Source organism: Lissotriton helveticus, chromosome 11 (genome assembly GCF_964261635.1).
Source record: "Lissotriton helveticus chromosome 11, aLisHel1.1, whole genome shotgun sequence".
NCBI classification, from domain to species: Eukaryota; Metazoa; Chordata; class Amphibia; order Caudata; family Salamandridae; genus Lissotriton; species Lissotriton helveticus.
Genome location: NC_136072.1, coordinates 60,975,995 through 60,996,187, shown reverse-complemented (window position 1 = coordinate 60,996,187; position 20,193 = coordinate 60,975,995). Strand labels below are relative to the sequence as shown.

General features: G+C 45.3%; 1 protein-coding gene across 1 annotated transcript in view; it reads right to left on the bottom strand.

The window, feature by feature from the left end:
• The window catches only part of LOC144791457 (cytochrome P450 2J2-like), a 131,470-nt gene that overhangs the window by 95,374 nt on the left and 15,903 nt on the right, over positions 1 to 20,193 (bottom strand). The window lies entirely within an intron of this gene.

Sequence of the window (20,193 nt, the reverse complement as noted above, 5' to 3'; positions counted from 1 at the left end):
CCTTTGACTCTCCAGGCAACCTGGCTGAGCTACCAAGGCCTAGCTTAAAGGAGGTTGTGTGAAGGGTGAATTTAGATATAATACACCACAATCATTATAGTTGAAATAATGATGAATATTGTACCAGAATTCGTTTGCATAAACCAATAACACTTTAATAATATTTCAGTTACATAAAGTACTTGTACCTTAAGAATAGTAACCGAACAGCTCACAGCACAAAATAATACAAATCATGTTCTGGCAACAGAGACCACTCAGGTTACAAAGCACACTGTTATCGTTTGCTAACTGGCTGCCAACACTGAGTCACTCATAATCAAAACAGGCCATTGGTAATCGTGTTCACTGTGTCGAAACATGGCAACTCCTAAAACCCTGTTCATAGTCACTAAGCAGTCATGAACAACATAAATTGCACCAAAGCACCCACATGGATCAGTTGGTCATCACTCTAGTTATTTCCTAGGTAGATTATATCAATGATCCATACTTCAGAGCTCTAATTTTCCTGCTACATAGACTTCCGCTTCTATGCATGTGCTGCCGGAAATCGGCTACACTTTAAAATCTACAATCACTTCATCCTTGACCTTAAAGTTAAACTATGACTCCCTTTGGTCAGGAGCATCTTCTGGAGTCCATGCATTGCACACTGAGACATTCACTGTGGCTGAGCAAATTTTTCGACAACACAGGGTCTGAACGTACCAACCAAGGATTTGAAGGTACCAACCAAGTACCTGAATGTACCAACCATGAAGGGCTTGCATATTAAGGTTTGCATGATCGTTCCTACATTCAGAAAATCTCACATTGATGTGACCTCCTTCCTGTGAAGATATGACGTTTGTCAATTTCCGAAATCTTCCCAGAAGATCAAATTTGAAGGAAAAAAACATTTTAGGCAATTTGCCTGAACAAAACTTTTTGATGTGAGAATTGTCCTGCTACTTTAAACTTTTTTTCTAGGGTTCACCCGGAGAAAATCTACTTGTAACTCATTTTACATTTTGCAATCATTGTGATGCTCTGCAAAAGCTCAAAGTTTTTTTTAAACACCTCGAATTCGGTGAAGTCATACAATTTTCAAACTGCTAACCACAGTCTTCATTGGAAATAAGTGAAATTAATTTATGCCAGATATATATCACCAAAATATAGATTTTTTTTAAATGTAAGAATCCTCCTAGAAAACAGTGTTATTAACCTATTTATATCAATGATGGGAATGTTGTAAGCACCAATACGGATCAAAAGTACTTAGTAAAAGTAATGATCAACCAGGCCTTAGAAACATCTTGAGATTATCCTCTATGGGACTATTCAGAATACTATTATTTTTAAATTCTGCAATGTTGTGATGTAAAGGTCCTCTGCATGGTAAAAGGCATGTACGCCTGCCCTGAATGCCTAACTTTACTGTTGTCTAGATCTTTAATGCTGATGTTTTGTTTATGGATGAGATATATCGATGACGTCTGCATGATCTGGACAGGCAGTGAAGACACACTGAAAGACTTCTCTATCTGGTTGAATGGGAGATCCAATGACATTCAGTTTACCATGACGTCAAGCAGGTCCTCCATCAGCTTCTTGAACCTGAATCTACAAATAGAAGAAGGAATGATATTCACCAGCCTATACACAAAGCCAACCGAGCGCAACACCTTGCTCAAATACAACTCTAACCATGCCAGGAGCCTTCGTGACAATTTGCCATATGGGCAATTTTTACGTCTACGGCTTAATTGCTCACACAGATCAGACTGTTTTAAAGAGTCAGAGATTTTGATACAACAACTGAAAGACAGAGGCTATCCACAAGGCCTCTTAAAACGTGCTAAGAAGAGAGCTTAGTATTTTCCACGCGAGGCACTGCTTGAAGTCAAACCCAAGACTGACCAAGGTGACAAGATCATGTGTGTCACAACCTATAATCCGAAAAGTCAAGAAATCAAGAAAATAATAAATAAATACTGGGGCCTAATCGCATCGGAGATTGGGATCCCAGAAGATCCATTGTTCGCATTTAAACATGGACAAAACCATCAGAGACATTGTAGTCAGTGCATATCTGGAAACGCTGAAAACGCCAAAACCCCCTGACTTAAGAACACAACTCAGTTTACCCCCAGTAACTGCCAATCACAAGTGTGGACACTGTAAGAGTTGCCCCCTTACCGATGAGTGAAAATTTTTTCGCACAATAATCGTACGTGCACACGATCTCATTTCACTAACTGCAACAGTACCAACGTAATATATGCCATCAAATGCCCCTGTGACGAACTATATTTGGGACGAACTACACAAAAGATCAAATGCAGGATCCTACAGCACATTAGTCGGATTAGATGCCACACTCAAGGGGCACCATTGGTTGATCATTTTGTCAATTCGCGAAAAGGTACATTTACACCCTAGGGGTGGTAACCTTTCCGCTTCACTCAATCTAAAAGAATGCAAGTGGATCCATCTACTCAATACGATGACTTGCGTATTGAACGAACTGGAGGAGACCAACAAACAGATGGGCCAACTTAGGAACAGATGATATCTGTCACATTCCATTCCCTGTCAGTAATATCCCGGCTGGGGCTAGGTACCTCCCAAGCTTTTTTGTACCACTTTGGTAGCCATGTATTTACTGACACATGGCACCCTCCACCATCCGTGTACCACAATGAAGCCGATCGCAGTGGGGTGTCGCTAGTGCTAGTGCAGTTTCGTCTGTGAGTGTAGGCATCTCACAAAAAGTGAAGGAGTGGTCTCACACACCACCTGGAGTCATGCTTCATCATTGGCCAGTCCTCGCCTTCTAAAAATTTGGTTTGAAAGAGGGCGGGCATACACCTGACGACAGGGATGCACTTCTAAACTAAGTGGGGGCCCATGGGAAAGGTTTCTTAAGCCTGAAAGGTAAAGACAAAAAATGGACAAACAAATTGTCAAATAGCATTGGACACACACAACATAACAAATTCAGCCCTATTCACCAAGGATCTATCGTGAGTGGCTATAAGTGCAGCAGTTTGTAACAGGCATCTGTGCACCAGTTAGGAGAAATTTTCTCCAAAATGCTTACCCTATATTGAGGAAACTTTTGCCCCATAGGAGGGTGAGGGCAGGAGACCACTTAGGTCAGAATGTTAAAAAGGTAATAAGGAGAAAACACACGAACATAAGATGTTTAAACCAAGTGGGGTACTGCCAAAAACACATGAGGTTCTATAGTGCATCAAAAGCATGATACCTGTAAATGGAAGTCATTCAGCCCAACATTTATACTCTTACTGTAACTGGATGTGATCTCCGCCTCTGTGCCTAGATCTGTGCTCCTCCACTCCTCGATCACATCTTGTGTTCTTGTGTTTTCTTCCTATTACCTTTTTTGAAGACTAGTACTGATGCTGAGGTAAAGAGAAGGAAGGGTGGGGGACCGCAAAGACCGAAGCCAGCTTAAACCCAGAGGACAAACAATTATGAGGGGGATGTAGCACCAGAAATGGCTCAGCAAGAAACAACTGGTATAGAAATAGTGGACCTGGTCCCATACCCCCTGATGACTGAAATAATGTGGCAGAGACTTGAAACACTTGTTTGTACTATGTTAAACCCTATCTCACTAAAACTAAGCCAGATAGAGGAAAAATTAATTGTATTAGAACATCAGGCCAAAGACAATCATTGTGCATTTGTGCATTAGAGGCAACCCCTAACAACTCAAGAAAGGCTTAGAATTGATCCTACTACAACAACACCAAACATATTCCCTGCAAAGCTTAATAGGGATCAACAGCTATGCGATAATCAGGAGGAAATAACCTCAAATATAGCACAAGGTACATCTAGTTATAAAGCCTGTAGTAACACTAGGTTTTCAACTTCCAATATCTCGAAAGAAACAGGTGATAAAACAAGTCAGGAGGTGGTGAACTCTAATACAGTAGTAAGCTTTGCCCTGAGTAACCAGATGCATGAAGTACAGACCTTACACCTACCCCCAGCAGCAGCTCCCCTGGTGTTAGTCTTGTAGAATGGGCCACAGTTGCGGAAGGGGCAAATAGAATCAACTTCCCAATTAATGTCCAAAGCGCTCCATTGGTTAGATCAAAATCTGGATATGGTGGGGGCCACAGGCAGGAACATTGCAAGTCAGATGATCATGGAAAGAAGAGTATCATGGGTGGGCTCAGCCAGGAAATAATTTCTGGGAGATTGTGCGGTTTTAGATTTTAAAAGTGAATTTGTTGTTGGCTTTCTCCTGGAGCAATTGGGCAATGACTATATTAAAAATTTACACATTACTGTCCTACTTTTGGGCTTCTTTTATAGACCTTCCATACCACCAAGGTCTATGGGCCACCCTCAGCCCAATGAAGGACAGTGGGGGGGGGGCCATCCTGGGGAAACAGTGAGAATATGGATTGGAGGTTCAAGAACAGATATCCTATCCTGTCCGACCTTGATGCTTGTGACTGACTACAGCCAGTACATACAAGCTCACAGTCGTGCAATGAAAGGCAATACCCCCCTACTACAGTTAATAGTGTGAGCCCACAGTCATCACCTATACAGTGGAAGAGACAAAGAAATTTTCTGAAAATAGCCACATGGAATGTGGATGGTATCACCCAAAAACTGGGTGACACTAATTGGCTAAAGCTATGGCAGGACCAGGAAATAGTATGCTTTCAGGAAACTTGGGCCACGGAGTCAGTATTTATAAATGGTTATCGATCCTTTCAGTCCCAGGCAAATCCATCTACCTCAGGGAGGGGAAAAGGGGGAAATCCTCACTCTAATCCGAAATGATGTACCAATAAACGCAAAGATGAAATCACATTCTAACCAAAATTTTCATATTTTAGTATTGGAGTTACATCAGGAAGGGGTATGGGTACTAATACATTTTTATAATAACAGATTTGGCACAAAGATGCATACGATTGTGGGGGAAGTCAATAAAGCTATCTCAGACATCGTACGCAACAAGAAGTCTTCTAATATTGATATTATATGACTAGGTGATTTCAATATACACCCCAGTAATTATAACAGTTTGCCCGTTTGTGGCCTTAAGGACATGAGGGGAAACCCTATATACTATTTTACACATAGTGAGTATGATAATGGAATAAATAAGCTAGCAGCCGCCTCTTTAAATTTGGAAATAATGTCTGACCCGGACCTTAAAACAGATACTTTTTCGAGTTCCTTGTTACAAAATGGGGTGGAGTTCACAATTGATTACATACTCTTGACCGCCCCTCTCGTTGAAAGGGCCGTTAAGGTATGTAACTCTTTCAGGACCTATTGCAACCATGCTATGGTTTCTATGGAGCTGAAGGTATTAGCACTTGAGGGACAACATTGCAGAAATGTTGAAACACATATTGCGGCTAGAAAGAATGGGGTCCAGCTCAAATGGGCTCACATTGATAAAACTAAGCTGGTTCCTGAAATTATATCAAACGCACAAGATGATATCCAACTGTGCCTAAACCCGAAGGCCGAGGCAGGGGAAGTGGTGCCAGCCTTTTGCAATATTCTAGGAAAAAAAAATTGGCCTTAACAAGAAAAAAAGTGCCAAATAGTGGTAATAGCAGGGGCTGGTTTGATTCCCCTTGCACAAAAGCAAGAAAAGCCCTAAAAGTTAAGCCTCGAAATTATGAACAAATACGATTGTTCCGGGCTTCCTACACAAATGCAAGCAAAACAAGATAATAAGAAATTAGGGAGGACTTATGGGCCAATTAGGATAAGGCAGCCAGTTCTGGAAATAGTTGTGAATTTTGGAAGTTAGTAAATGCACCATACTTCAAAACCTCTAATGACCCAACACTGGACGTAAATGTTGATGAGGACTCATGGGTCACTCATTTTGAGAAAATTTTCACTCTAAACACTGATACTAAATCCCAACACATGACAAATTACGAAATGCCTTATGCACCCATATCATTTTCTTTTATTGAAGTAAAGGTGGTGTTGGATTCATGTAGTTTAGGAAAGGCCCCAGGACCAGACGGGTTCTAATTGATTTCTTTCAAACTAATCCAGATTTATGGATAACACTCCTAACTTATGTCCTGAATAGTATAGCCCCGGAAGGCCCCCCTCGTGGTTTTCGTGGGTCATTGTACCCATCTATAAAAAAGGGGATAGGGCCAATCCAAAAAACTACAGACCAATATCCCTGCTGGACACAACATCAAAGCTTATGGGCCGCCTTCTTCTCTCTAGGTTAGAAATCTGGGCAAGAGAAAATAAGATCTTGATCCAGGTCCAGTATGGTTTCCAGCAGGAAAGGGGCACTGTGAATCAATGCTTGAACTTAGCATTGACCATAGAAAAATATACAAGTATGAAGGACGGGAAAATAAACATGGCATTCATGGACCTGAGCGCGGCGTTTGACTGCGTGGTCCATGATAAGCTATGGGCTTTAATTGAGATGAGGGGGTTGAACCTGCTATTCTAAACTTCATTAGGCAATCGTATGCAAATGCAACGGCTTCAGTGCGATATACTAAAACTGGTGATTGTACACGCATTTTTTAAATATCTAGGGGAGAGAGCCAGGGCTGCATACTGGCCCCATTTCTCTTCTCCTTAAATACAAACGGAGTTGAGAAGGCGCTTATAGGGGCTACCAGAGATGTCCCCCTTTTCGAAAATCAAATGTTACCAATATTGGCTGCTGCGGATGATGCAGTTTTAATTGCTAGAATGGGGATTGGGTTACAAAGGCTTATAACCGCGTATGTCACTTTTATGGACTCACTAAAGTTAAAAGTGAACCAATCTAAGTCCTTCATAATAATAGCTGGGGCCACCAGAAAAGAAAAAGTGCCGTACTTTAGTGTGGATGCCGGAAAAATTGAGGTAGTAGACTATTTCCCCTATCAGGGTATCCTTTTTGATAAAGAACTGTCATGGGCAAAATTGATGGAAGGAAGGAAGTTGGCAATGGAAAGGGGTACCATTTCTGTAAAATCTTTTGCAAAGAAATTGGGTGCTAAACCCTTATTGCCAATAAAAAACATCTACCAGGCCAGAGTAAAAGCAGCGGCGACTTATGGAGACGGGGTCTGGGGTGTGGTTGCACCCACACCACTAAAAACTATTGAAAATATTGGCCCTGCCTTAATATCAGATTACATACCAGTAGCCCCACTCCTCCTATGGCATTCAATTTGGAGGACAGACACAGTACCATTGACTCAATCCGCAATACGGAGCTGCCTAGCCATGGATAACTGGAAGAGCTTCAGGTGGCTAAGTTACATAGAGTTGGTTCTAAGAGAGATTGGGCTCCACAACTTTTGGAAGATCCTTTGGTTTGTAAGGTTTCCAAACAGAAGGTTAGTGCTACCTTCATGCTGATGTCTCAATACAAGCGCAGGGAGCACCACAAAAAGAAATATGCAGTGCCTGGCTGCCTTGGTGCCCTCACTGCTCCCGTTCCCGCCCCTGCGACGCCTGAGGCCCCGCCCCCTCACTGCCCATTCGCTGCTTCCCCCTCCCACCTCCCCATATAGGCCGGCCACTGCGCGGTGAGGAGAGCCACCCTTGACCTTGCTGGTTGGTCGCGCCCCCACCACACAGCTCCGCCTGTGTGTCCTGACCCTGCCCCAGCTGCCGCTGCTGTAGAAGTTGATGCCCTCCTCCAACCGCTGTCTACCACCTGTGCCTTATCCCTGGTGGCCAGTGGTAGGCCTTAGGTTTGTATCACTGTCGCTGTCTGTCTGTCTTCCCTGTACTGCACATAACACAGAGAGTCCGCCTACCACCGTACAAGTCAGAGGCCACCGAAGTCATCTGCGACGTCCCCCAAGGATCCTCACTGAGCCCCACCCTCTTCAACGTCTACATGAGCCCCCTCGCGGCCATCGCACGCCAACACAACCTCAGCATAATCTCCTACGCCGACGACACCCAGCTGATCCTCTCCCTGACCAACGACCCCGCCGCCGCCAGAGCCAACCTGCACGAAGGGATGAAAGAGGTAGCCGAGTGGATGACGACCAGCCGCCTGAAACTGAACTCGGACAAGACGGAGGTCCTCATCCTGGGCTCTTCACCCTCCGCCTGGGACGACACCTGGTGGCCCCCCGCCCTGGGCACCGCACCCAAACCGACAGACCATGCACGCAACCTGGGCTTCATCCTGGACTCCTCCCTCTCCATGACCAGGCAAGTCAACAACGTCTCCTCGGCGTGCTTCAACATCCTACGCATGCTACGGAAGATCTTCTGGTGGATATCCACCGAGACCAGGAAGACCGTCACCCAGGCCCTCGTCACTAGCCGACTGGACTACGGCAACGCCCTCTACGCCGGTACCACCGCCAAGCTCCAGAAGAGACTCCAGCGGATCCAGAACGCCTCAGCCAGACTCATCCTCGACATCCCACGAACCAGCCACATCTCCGGACATCTGAGAGACCTTCACTGGCTCCCCGTCAACAAAAGAATCACCTTCCGCCTCCTCACCCACGCACACAAAGCCCTACACGACCAAGGCCCAAGCTACCTCAACAGCCGAATCAACTTCTAGGCTCCCAAACGCAACCTCCGATCAGCCAACCACGCCCTCGCCGCCGTCCCCCGCATCCGAAGAGCGACTACAGGAGGAAGGTCCTTCTCCTACCTGGCCGCCAAGACCTGGAACTCCCTCCCGACCGACCTGCGCCTGACCCAAGACCATCTCTCCTTCAGGAAGAAGCTGAAGACCTGGCTGTTCGAGCAGTAGCGGCACCCCCCCTCCCCCAGCGCCTTGAGACCCTACGGGTATGTAGTGCGCTCTATAAATGTCATTGATTGATTGATTGATTGACTGTCTTCTGGTGTCTGTGACCGCTGTTGCCTGTCTACCCCCTGTGCCTGCATTCTTATCTGTGCCCGTTTTCTTGCCTTCTGTTCCCTGATTGTGCTCATTTTCTTGCTCTTTTGCTCCCCTGATTTGTACTCGTTTTTCGTGCCTTCTGCTCTCCCTCGCTGCCCCTGATTTGTGCCTGTTTTCTTGCCTCCTGGTCGCTGATTGTGCCTGTTTTCTTGCTTCTGCGCCCCTGTTTGTGCTCGTTTTCTTGCCTTCTGCTCCCCTGATTGTGCTCGTTTTCTTGCCTTCCGTCCCCCCCGCTGCCCCTGATTGTGCCCGGCTGCCTTTGTGCCCTAGCCGTTCCTGTTCCCGCCGCTGCGTCCCCTGTGTCCCCGCCCCCCTCACTGCCCATTCGCTGCCCCTGCCTAGGCTACAGGGTCGCCCGCAGAGACTGCACCAACGGAGTCCGAGGAGGAATCGCTATCATCCACAAGAACAGCATCAGGGTCTCGACCAGCACCAAGGACACTCTCAGCACCTCCGAACAATTGCATTTTCCAGATCCACACAGACCCCATCTCCACCCTCAGAGGCACCCTCGTCTAAAGACCCCCGGACCCCGAAACCAGTTGAGCGACTCCATCGCCGACTTTGTCAGTGCGCACACCCTGACCTCCACCGACTACATTCTCCTCGGAGACCTGAACTTTTACCTTAAGAACAACAATGACAGCAACTCGACAACCCTGATCGATAACCTCGCCAACCTCGGACTGAGGCAACTCGTCACAAAATTTACCCACTCCGCTGGCCACACGCTTGACCCCATCTTCTCCGCTAGCCCCCACGTCTCCTACAGCCACACCACCGAACTCCTCTGGACCGACCACCGCTGCATCTAGTTCTCCTTCCAGAAATCCACCGCACCCAACAGATCCCTCGCCGCTACTGGAGAAAAACCACCGAAGACCAACTACACGCAAACCTCGCTATCAGCCCACCCACCGAATTCTCCAACACCAACGATGCTGCCCATAGCCTCACATGCTGAATCGACTGCGCCAACACCCTCGCCTTGCTGAAGAAACCCTCCCACAGAGACACCAGCAAGAAGGCCAGGTGGTTCACATCAGAACCCCTAGCCTCCAAGCGAGCCTTCTGGAAACTAGAGAAGAAATGGCACAGCGAACAGACTCCGGACAGCCACGCAGCCCACAAGGACGCCATACGCAACCACAATCACCTCCTCAGGACTGCCAAGAGAACCTCCGTCAAAGACCGCTTGGACATCAATGCACACAACAGCAAGGAGCTCTTCAACATCGTGAAAGAAATCTCCATCCCAGCTCCAACACCAACGACATCCCGCCATCGCAAGTCCTGTGCGACTCCCTCGCCACTTTTTTCCACCGCAAGATAGCAGACATCCACAACAGCTTCATCACCCAGACAGCCCCAACAGACAGCAACACAACAGACTCTCTGCACACCATCGACCACGACCCTGCTAGCCTGGGCAAGCGTGAGCATTGATGACACCATCAATACCATGAGCACAGTCCACTCCGGCTCCCCGTTAGACCCATTCCCGCACCACGTCTTCAGCAAAGCCAGCAGCTCCATCGCTCCCCACCTACGCAACGTCATCAATCTCTCCATCAAGACTGCGAGATGGAAACAGGCCGAGATCAACGCCCTACTCAAAAAACCCAAGGCAGACCCTGGAGACCTCAAGAACATCCGGCCCATCTCTCTGCTCCCATTCCCGGGCAAGGTCATCGAGAAGATCGTCAACAGACAGCTAACCCGATACCTCGAAGAAAACAGAATCCTGGACCCTTCCCAGTCAGGGTTCCGCAGCAACCACAGCACCGAAACCACCCTCATCGCCGCCACTGACGACATCAGGACCATGCTGGACAATGGTGAGACCGCAGCCCTCATCCTCCTGGACCTCTCCGCCGCCTTCGACACCGCCTGCCACCACACATTACGCGCACGCCTCCACGCCGTAGGGATCCAAGACAAAGCCCTGGAATGTACCATCACCTTCCTCTCTGGCAGAACCCAGAGCGTCCGCCTCCCCCTTTCCGATCCAAAGCCTCCGAGATCATGTGGGCGTACCCCAGGTATCCTCCCTCAGCCCGACACTGTTCAACATTTACATGGCCCCGCTCGCACACGTCGCCTGACAGCACAACCTTAACATAATCTCCTACGCCGACGACACTCAACTGATCCTCTCCCTCACCAAGGACCCCATTACCCCCAAAGCCAACCTCCACGAAGGAATGAAGGCAGTCGCCGACTGGATGAAGATCAGCCGACTGAAGCTGAACTCGGACAAAACGAAGGTCCTCATCCTCGGCTCCAACCCATCAGCCTGGGTCGACTCCTGGTGGCCGACGGCACTGGGGGCAGCCCGACCCCCACCGACCACGCTGGCAACCTGGGAATTATCCTGGACTCAACGCTCTCCATGACCAAGCAAGTCAACGCCGTCACCTCCTCCTGCTTCAACACCCTCTGCATGCTCCGCAAGATCTACCGGTGGATCCCGACAGATACAAGAAGAACAGTCACCCAAGCCCTCGTCAGCAGCAGACTCGACTACGGAAACACCCTCTACGCAGGAGCCCCGACCAAGCTCATCTAACGACTGCAACGCATCCAAAACGCCTTGGCACGACTGATCCTCGATGTCCCACGCCACGGCCACATCATCCCCACCAGAGAAACCTGCACTGGCTGCCCGTCAACAAGAGGATATCCTTCAAGCTCCTCATCCTCGCACACAAGGCACTCCGCTAGACCGGTCCAGCCTACCTCAACAAACGACTTTCCTTCTACATCCCTAACTGCTAGCTCCGCTCCACCGACCTCGCACTCGCCACCGTCCTGCACATCCGAAGAACAACCACTGGCGGGAGATCTTTTTCCCACCTCGCCACCAAGACCTGGAATACCCTCCCACTGAGCCTCGACAGATCCGAGACCTGCTGACCTTCAGGAGACTTCTCAAGACCTGCCCCCCCCTCCCCTCCCCAGCGCCTTGAGACCCTCACGGGTATGTAGCGCGCTCTACAATTGTTGATTGATTGGTTGAGGCATACCATCTTAATCCACCACTAACATAGGGAGGCTTTTCCTATTTAGTAAATGTAAACAGGGTACAACACAGATTCATATTACTGAGATTTTGCACCAATTTGTTTCCCCTAATGTTTGGTTATCCATAAAAAACATATAACCACTCCGACCTAAACGCGTGCCCATGTGATAATCTATCACTTCAAACTGAATTGCACTTAGTTTTATTTTGCAGGCTCTATGAGAATGAAAGGAATTTCCACCTCAAACCAATTTTAAAAAAAATGAAATTAAAGAAGTGTCGGGTAGCATTATATTTTCTAAAAACACTACCCGACCCTTTGGTTTGTTACTCAGTAGCGACATTCCTATGGGCCTGCGTGAGGAAGAGGAAGGGAATGGCGCGTAGATTACTGAGTTTGATAAGTAATAACAATGTACCTAGTCTTGCGATCTGAAATGTTTCTGCTTTCTTATATTTTTTTATGGACGCTCGTCTTTATTCTAGAAAAGTGATGAAATATTTGTAATTCTAAAGATAATACCTTGTAAAAAAAAATGTTTAAGATGATGTATTTATATGTGCTTTTATGATTATAACATGATCGTTCCCTCGTCTACTCATTGCCTGTTGCCTGTTGCTCCGGGAAGCCAAGGAGACAGGCTGCTGCATATCTTCACGTCGGAGGCTGCTTGACAGGGGCTGGGACTGCGAGACCCAGGGTTCAGCGCGTGGAGACCTGAGCGCACCTGGAGTCTCTTCCCGCCCCTGCTCCGCCTCAGTTGGTTGCCTGCTTCATTCTGATTGGCTACTAGCACTATTACAGCTCGCGGCCCCCGCTTCGCGGGCGCCGCTCGCAGCTGCTTCTGTGTGATTTTGTTTTGCTGAGACTTCCCTCGTCTACTCATTGCCTGTTGCCTGTTGCTCCGGGAAGCCAAGGAGACAGGCTGCTGCATATCTTCACGTCGGAGGCTGCTTGACAGGGGCTGGGACTGCGAGACCCAGGGTTCAGCGCGTGGAGACCTGAGCGCACCTGGAGTCTCTTCCCGCCCCTGCTCCGCCTCAGTTGGTTGCCTGCTTCATTCTGATTGGCTACTAGCACTATTACAGCTCGCGGCCCCCGCTTCGCGGGCGCCGCTCGCAGCTGCTTCTGTGTGCTTTTGTTTTGCTGAGACTTCCCTCGTCTACTCATTGCCTGTTGCCTGTTGCTCCGGGAAGCCAAGGAGACAGGCTGCTGCATATCTTCACGTCGGAGGCTGCTTGACAGGGGCTGGGACTGCGAGACCCAGGGTTCAGCGCGTGGAGACCTGAGCGCACCTGGAGTCTCTTCCCGCCCCTGCTCCGCCTCAGTTGGTTGCCTGCTTCATTCTGATTGGCTACTAGCACTATTACAGCTCGCGGCCCCCGCTTCGCGGGCGCCGCTCGCAGCTGCTTCTGTGTGCTTTTGTTTTGCTGAGACTTCCCTCGTCTACTCATTGCCTGTTGCCTGTTGCTCCGGGAAGCCAAGGAGACAGGCTGCTGCATATCTTCACGTCGGAGGCTGCTTGACAGGGGCTGGGACTGCGAGACCCAGGGTTCAGCGCGTGGAGACCTGAGCGCACCTGGAGTCTCTTCCCGCCCCTGCTCCGCCTCAGTTGGTTGCCTGCTTCATTCTGATTGGCTACTAGCACTATTACAGCTCGCGGCCCCCGCTTCGCGGGCGCCGCTCGCAGCTGCTTCTGTGTGCTTTTGTTTTGCTGAGACTTCCCTCGTCTACTCATTGCCTGTTGCCTGTTGCTCCGGGAAGCCAAGGAGACAGGCTGCTGCATATCTTCACGTCGGAGGCTGCTTGACAGGGGCTGGGACTGCGAGACCCAGGGTTCAGCGCGTGGAGACCTGAGCGCACCTGGAGTCTCTTCCCGCCCCCTGCTCCTCCTATTTATGACACACCCTCCACGCTAAGCGGGACGCGTGCGGGACGCCGGGCGAAGCCCGGGCAAAGGGCGGGCCGTCTGTGGCCGTCCGGGGACGACCGAGGACGGGACGGGCCACTCCACTAACACCGGCTCACGTAAAGTAAGGTTTACCTATACCCGATCAAATCACCAAAGTTCGTCCTGCCTACTAATTACACGAGAAATTAAGCTTGAAAATAACACCACTCGTGTGAAAGGAAATGGGGCTTAAAAAATTACGTTCACGGACCATTTTCATGAAACGTATGGGCACAGAGGATGCTGTACGGAAAACAAAAGATACATCGGTCAAACAAGGTCGCATACTGCGGACCCCTGCCATCAGTGAATATTTTTCTGGACTCTCAACTAAGGAAGACACTGACAAAATTATCATAGATCCAGAAGCTGCAGATATCTTCGAAGTACCTGTAGGGCCTGAAACTCATTTTGAAATAACACCTGCACCCAACTTGAATCTTCATCTCAGTAATGTGGTCCCTGACATTAAGCAAAAATCTATCAATTCCTTCAATAAATCAGAACTCCGTGATCAAGAAGAGTTTCATCTTGTATCGTCTACTCCTAAAAATAATACTGGAAATAAATGTCAATTACAAGAACTCTGGGCTAATAAATCAAATATATCAGAAAAACCATCAGAGCCCAAAATATCTAATAGTTTTCCTCAGTTACTAAACCCATCGGAACCTCTCCCACTTGAATCATCTGTTGACCCATTTAATATAAAAACTAACTATTCAGCCAACATTGTTACACCTATGTCAAAAGCCCTTTTTACACTGCAAGAGATACTTGAGTCAGTGCTCTCCTTTTTGGGAAACATATTAGAAAACTCGGACCAAACCTTGGACGTTCAAATTGGGATCCTTAAGCATCTAGTGGAGGAAAAAAAGAGAAGAAAAACATCTGAAATGAAAAACAAACATCCGGAATACAATAATGATTTGCTAAAGAATAATAATATAAGGAATTGTAACATTGAAAAGGAGACACAAAAACATGATTGTGGTACTCAGACATTAAATGCAACAAAACGAAAAAAAGGAAAGTCGGAAAATCAACTTGAAACATCAATAATCTCTTTAAAAAAATTATTCATGGAAAAACCTCCAAGTAAAAAGGAATATCCAATTTTCAAAAAAACGATCAAATCTAAAAGATTAAACAACGATCTTTTGATTGAAAATACTCAAGAAATTAATCTCAATAGTACGTCTGAGAATAAAAAAGGCGGGAAATCCTGTAGTGAGATAGAATTTGAGCAAGTACAAAGAAAAAAAAAGAGGAGAAAGCCATTAAGACGTTTCCATAAAAGAAACAATCGCAAATTGAGATTTCAAAAGTCCACATTAGTCAATGAAATACAAGAAGTACAAGAAACTGAACCTGAAAAATCAGGATTGATGGAGAATACGGAAACCAGTAATAAAAAAAAGGAAGAGAAATTGCAGCCACTAGACCCGGTTGCAAAAGAATTTTATCCATACAACCTCTTTGAAAAATTAGTACACCATGACATTTGTGAAAGAAACTATGAAGGAAAATACAATTATGGAGCAGAAACACGATACTTCAAAACAATACAACTTGAAGAACTTTTTCCAACGGACTTGGTACCGCTCAACAGAAGTAGGGTCGTTAATCTCCTCCACTATATGAAGCCATTAGAAAGTTTAACTAGCAGTGAAATCGATCTAGTAACTTTCCCGCAAAGAGATAATACAAAAAAAGCTATAGTATCGTTTTGGTCATATGTTATCCCTGAGATCATACTCAAAGAAAAAGAGACATTGCATAAACATGGGTATGACGTTATCCCAGTCATGAACCTTAAGGAAGATAGAAACCATACAGGGTACGATGAGCAAATACGATCAATTTCTAATTCCCAATATGAAAATCAGTTTAGACACACTGATTTGGCAGGAGAGTCGATTTCAGGAACTAATCACACTGGGAAAGACTTTCTACAAATAAAAATAAAAGTGGAAAATGGAGAAAGGGGAGTATGGCACCATGACTCTAAGGGAAGAGATTTTAGTGAAAGTATAAAGTCCTGGTCACGGGTATCAGGGAACTGTAACAGTAAGAGATTCTCTACAAGTCTTGGGCAATTTGTTTAACAACGGCCTAAAAATAACATCGTGGAATATGGCGGGGGAAGATTCGATCAAACTAAAGGAGGCCATAAGTAATCATCCAGACATCTTGTTGCTACAAGAAACCTGGGCAACTGACTCATTTTCTCTGAAAAACTATTATGTCTATGTCACCCCTGCCATACCCACAAATCGGGGCCATGCAAAAGGTGGTTTGGCCACTCTACTGTCAGAGGAATATTTGTGGGGCCAAGAAGTTATTCAAACTAAATCATACCACCTGCAATGTATAAAGGTCACATTAAAAATACATAATATGGCAACCGAAAAGGCAATCTTGCTCTTCAACGTATATGCCCCTCCTGGTCAGAATGAAGATCTAACGTTTGTGGAGATAATGGAAACTATTGCGCAGATAGTAGAGGACCAATTACATGTTCCATACATAATAGCAGGTGACTTGAATGGCAAAATTTCTAATCTTGAAATTAGAAAATGGGCTGAATTATATAAAGAGGAATCTGTTGAATTTTCAGCCCCTCAATTCCCTAAAGGTTCGAAATCCGATAAAAGAGGAAAAATACTATTATCAATATTGCCAACTTTAAATGGTGCAATTTTGAATGGTAATTTGGAAGGCGATATCCCTGCATCTTTCACTAGACGGGGTCATGGAAGTCCATCCATTATAGACTACATCATCTGTAGTATGAATCTACTGGAGACTGTTACCCACCTACAAGTAAAGCTAAGTCAAGAGAGCGACCATGCGCTGATGAATTTAACTACGGAATGGAACCCTCAAACTGCACTTGATCGGCAGTTAATTTTTCATAAAAGTTCTGTCTTGATAAATGGAGATCAGAGAAGAATTTTCTGGAGCTCTAAAATTCTGGACAGAATATCGACATTGATTGAGCACACTGATCTCCTAACAACTACTTTGTCGGAGGATCCAATAGAGAATTTTGAACACTTGATTAATGAGCTTAGGAATTTTCTATTGGACAAATTACATCATGCTCCCTCAGGAGTCAACAGGTGGAAAAATCAAAATTTCAATAAAAACAACCAAAATTCCATTACGAAGAAAAATCTGAACAAACTCATTCGTGTCCATTATATGAATGCCTCTATATCTACTGAGTAAGAAATTAATAAACTAAAAAACAAACTCAGGAGAGAGAAGCTAAGAAATAAAAAAGATATCCAAGACCGCAATTGGATTGACATTCAAGTAGCAGCAAAAGACTCTAATCAACGCAAATATTGGTCCCTCATAGCAAAATTAACAGGGACGAAAAAGAAACTTCAACCAATACCTGTCCCCCCAAAGGAGTGGGAAACTTATCTCACTGATTTGTACAAAGTAAACCTGACTATAGCAGACGGGAAAAATTGGGAAAAAAGTAAAAGTAAAGCTAAAGTCGACTTACAATCTCTTAGAGTTACGGCTATTTCAGTGGAAAGGACAATCAAAAAAGCAAGAAAAACAGGTGCCTCTGGCCCAGATCAGATCCCTATAAAGATTTATCAAACAAATCCAAGGGAATGGGGTAAATCGCTATCTGATCTATTTAATTTTATCCTCAAGATCGGACAAATACCTAAATCCTGGCAGGGGAGTACGATTATCCCAATATATAAAAAGGGGAGCAAGACAACTGCCGGAAACTATAGACAAATTGCGCTAATGGACGCTGCGGGTAAAATCTTTGCAGCAGAAGTACTACAAAGACTAAAGGACTGGGCTTTTTCACTGGACAAAATTCCAATGTTTCAAGCTGGCTTTAGGCCAAAACATTCGGTTACAGATAACATTGCTGTTATCCAAACAATATTAGATAAATATGTAACAGAAAAATCACAGTCGGTATACGCAGTGTTCATTGATTACTCGACTGCGTTCGACCGTGTCGATCGACCAACCTTATGGCATAAACTCAGGGAACTTGGAATTTCAGAACAACTACTGCAAACCATCGTGAATCTCCATACCAATACCTGGTGTCAGGTACAAATGGGGGGAGAAAAGGGCCTAACAAAAAGGATACAAACAGCCAATGGTCTAAAGCAGGGGTGCTTACTGGCACCATTATTATTTTCCTTATATCTCAGCGACCTGCCTGAACGGTTACAGCAGGGCCTATGTTTATCACCTAAAATTGCTAAGCAAAGCATACAAGTACTAATGTATGCTGACGACATAGTAATGCTTGACTTAACCCCTTTCGGTTTACAAAACTCTCTGGATATACTCCACGCATATTCAAAATCAAACTTTTTAACCCCGAATTTAAGCAAAACACAAATTGTGGTTTTTTCAAAGAAGAAACTTAGAAACAAATACAGTTGGAATTTAGGTGGAAGAAAAGTAGAAGTAGTGAACGAGTATCCGTATCTTGGCAGGATACTATCAAAGAACATCTCTAATGCAAAACATATTGAAAATCTAATGAGGAAATCTGATGTTCACACTGAGGCCCTTTTAAGACTCTACCGTTCCACTGGAAGTCGGCACTTCTCTTCTCTAATTAAAATTTATAAAGTAAAAATTCCACCTGTACTATCATATGCAACAGAGTATATCCCGATAAAACAGTGGACCTATATGGACCGCAAAGAGGGGAAAATCTTAAGAAAAATAATGAAGGTCTCTGATTCTGTACCTGTTCAGGCATTACGTTTGGAGTTCTCGATTACAAGTTCTTTCGCCACAGCAGTAGCTAATGTAATCAGGTGGAGCTACAATCTACTCAAAGCAAAGGAGGGCACATTAAGACACCTACTGAAAAAGGAAGTCTTCAATAGTGAAACAAGAAACCAGACCTTCTTAAACAATATGAAAATTATATTCCAAATGGCAGAAATCACCACGGATATTCTATGCAGTTGGTCAGCAGCTCAATTGAAACTGTTTCTAAGATGTTACACCCCGAAACTAAGCTATAAATTAGACTATGACCACTGCAAAAAACTGAAAACATATAAATCCTTCGTGGATTCTTTGGAATATAAGCAAATCCAACCATACATCAGGTATTCCCTGACCCATGGTGTAAGGAGGACAATCACTATGTTAAGACTGGGTATCCTACCAGTATCAACTTACACAGCAAGGTGGTCGCCAGGAAGATCACTCCTATGCCCCCTGTGTGAAGGGGGAGATCAAGATATTGAGCACTTGCTGTTTGCGTGTCCCAACATAAATGTAACTACTGCACGCATTAGATATCTTGCCCCGATCTATCAAACTTGTAGAATTGTCAAAGTGAGTGAACTATTGCAGTTATGTAAATATCCGTCAAATGAATTTGTTTGCCATAACTTCTTTAAGTTTTTAAAATCTTTTTTACCATTGTATTGATTATATGCGAAATTTATCTTTTCTCTTTTTGTAAATTGTATATTTGTGGTCCTCTATAGAGTACCAATACAAATAAAATCTTTTTGACTTATAACATGATCGAATAAAGATGAAAATGAATGAATGGATGACAGATGAGACAACAATTGTAACAATGTATAAGCTCTGGTCCCGCTTGCATAATAGATCGCAAAATATCTATTGACATGTTGTTTCAGTTTATAAACACACCAGTAGTTATTTCAAACATGGCTTATCGACAGGAAGTCTGTTTTCTGTGCTCACTCCCAGTTACCTGCTGGTTTTAGCTGCTGCACGCATAACGTGCACGTTAGACACAGCAAGCAAGTGGTACATATTTTCAGCGCGCCAAGTTCCGCGGCCCCAGAATCATTTCACTGATCTCTGCTGCGAGTCAGCCACCACAAGGTACGTGTCCGGGAAAGCTCTGCCCTATCCAGTTTCGTACTCATTTGACATGCAAATTATGACCCGCCCTTTCATACCTTTTCCACAGCCAAATGCAGCACTGATTTATTACGAAGTGGCGCGTGGCTTGACTAACACATCTGGTAGGCGAAAAATTCTCATTCCCAGCAGTACACTAAGAATTGTTTGTCACTCGACGGATACTTCTATGATCCACAAGGTATGTTCCTTTTTCGCCCAAGCGTAATTAATTATTTTCGGCACGATCAGGCAACACTGTCTAAGCCCTGATGTTCCTTCTTTTTCCCTAGTTACAATGCAGCATTGAGTTTTCATTACAATGCACTCTGTCTCCTTGCGTTTTGGCTTGGATTGCATTAAGTAGGGGTGAAATTTGCGAATTCGCGTTCCGTGAATTCGCG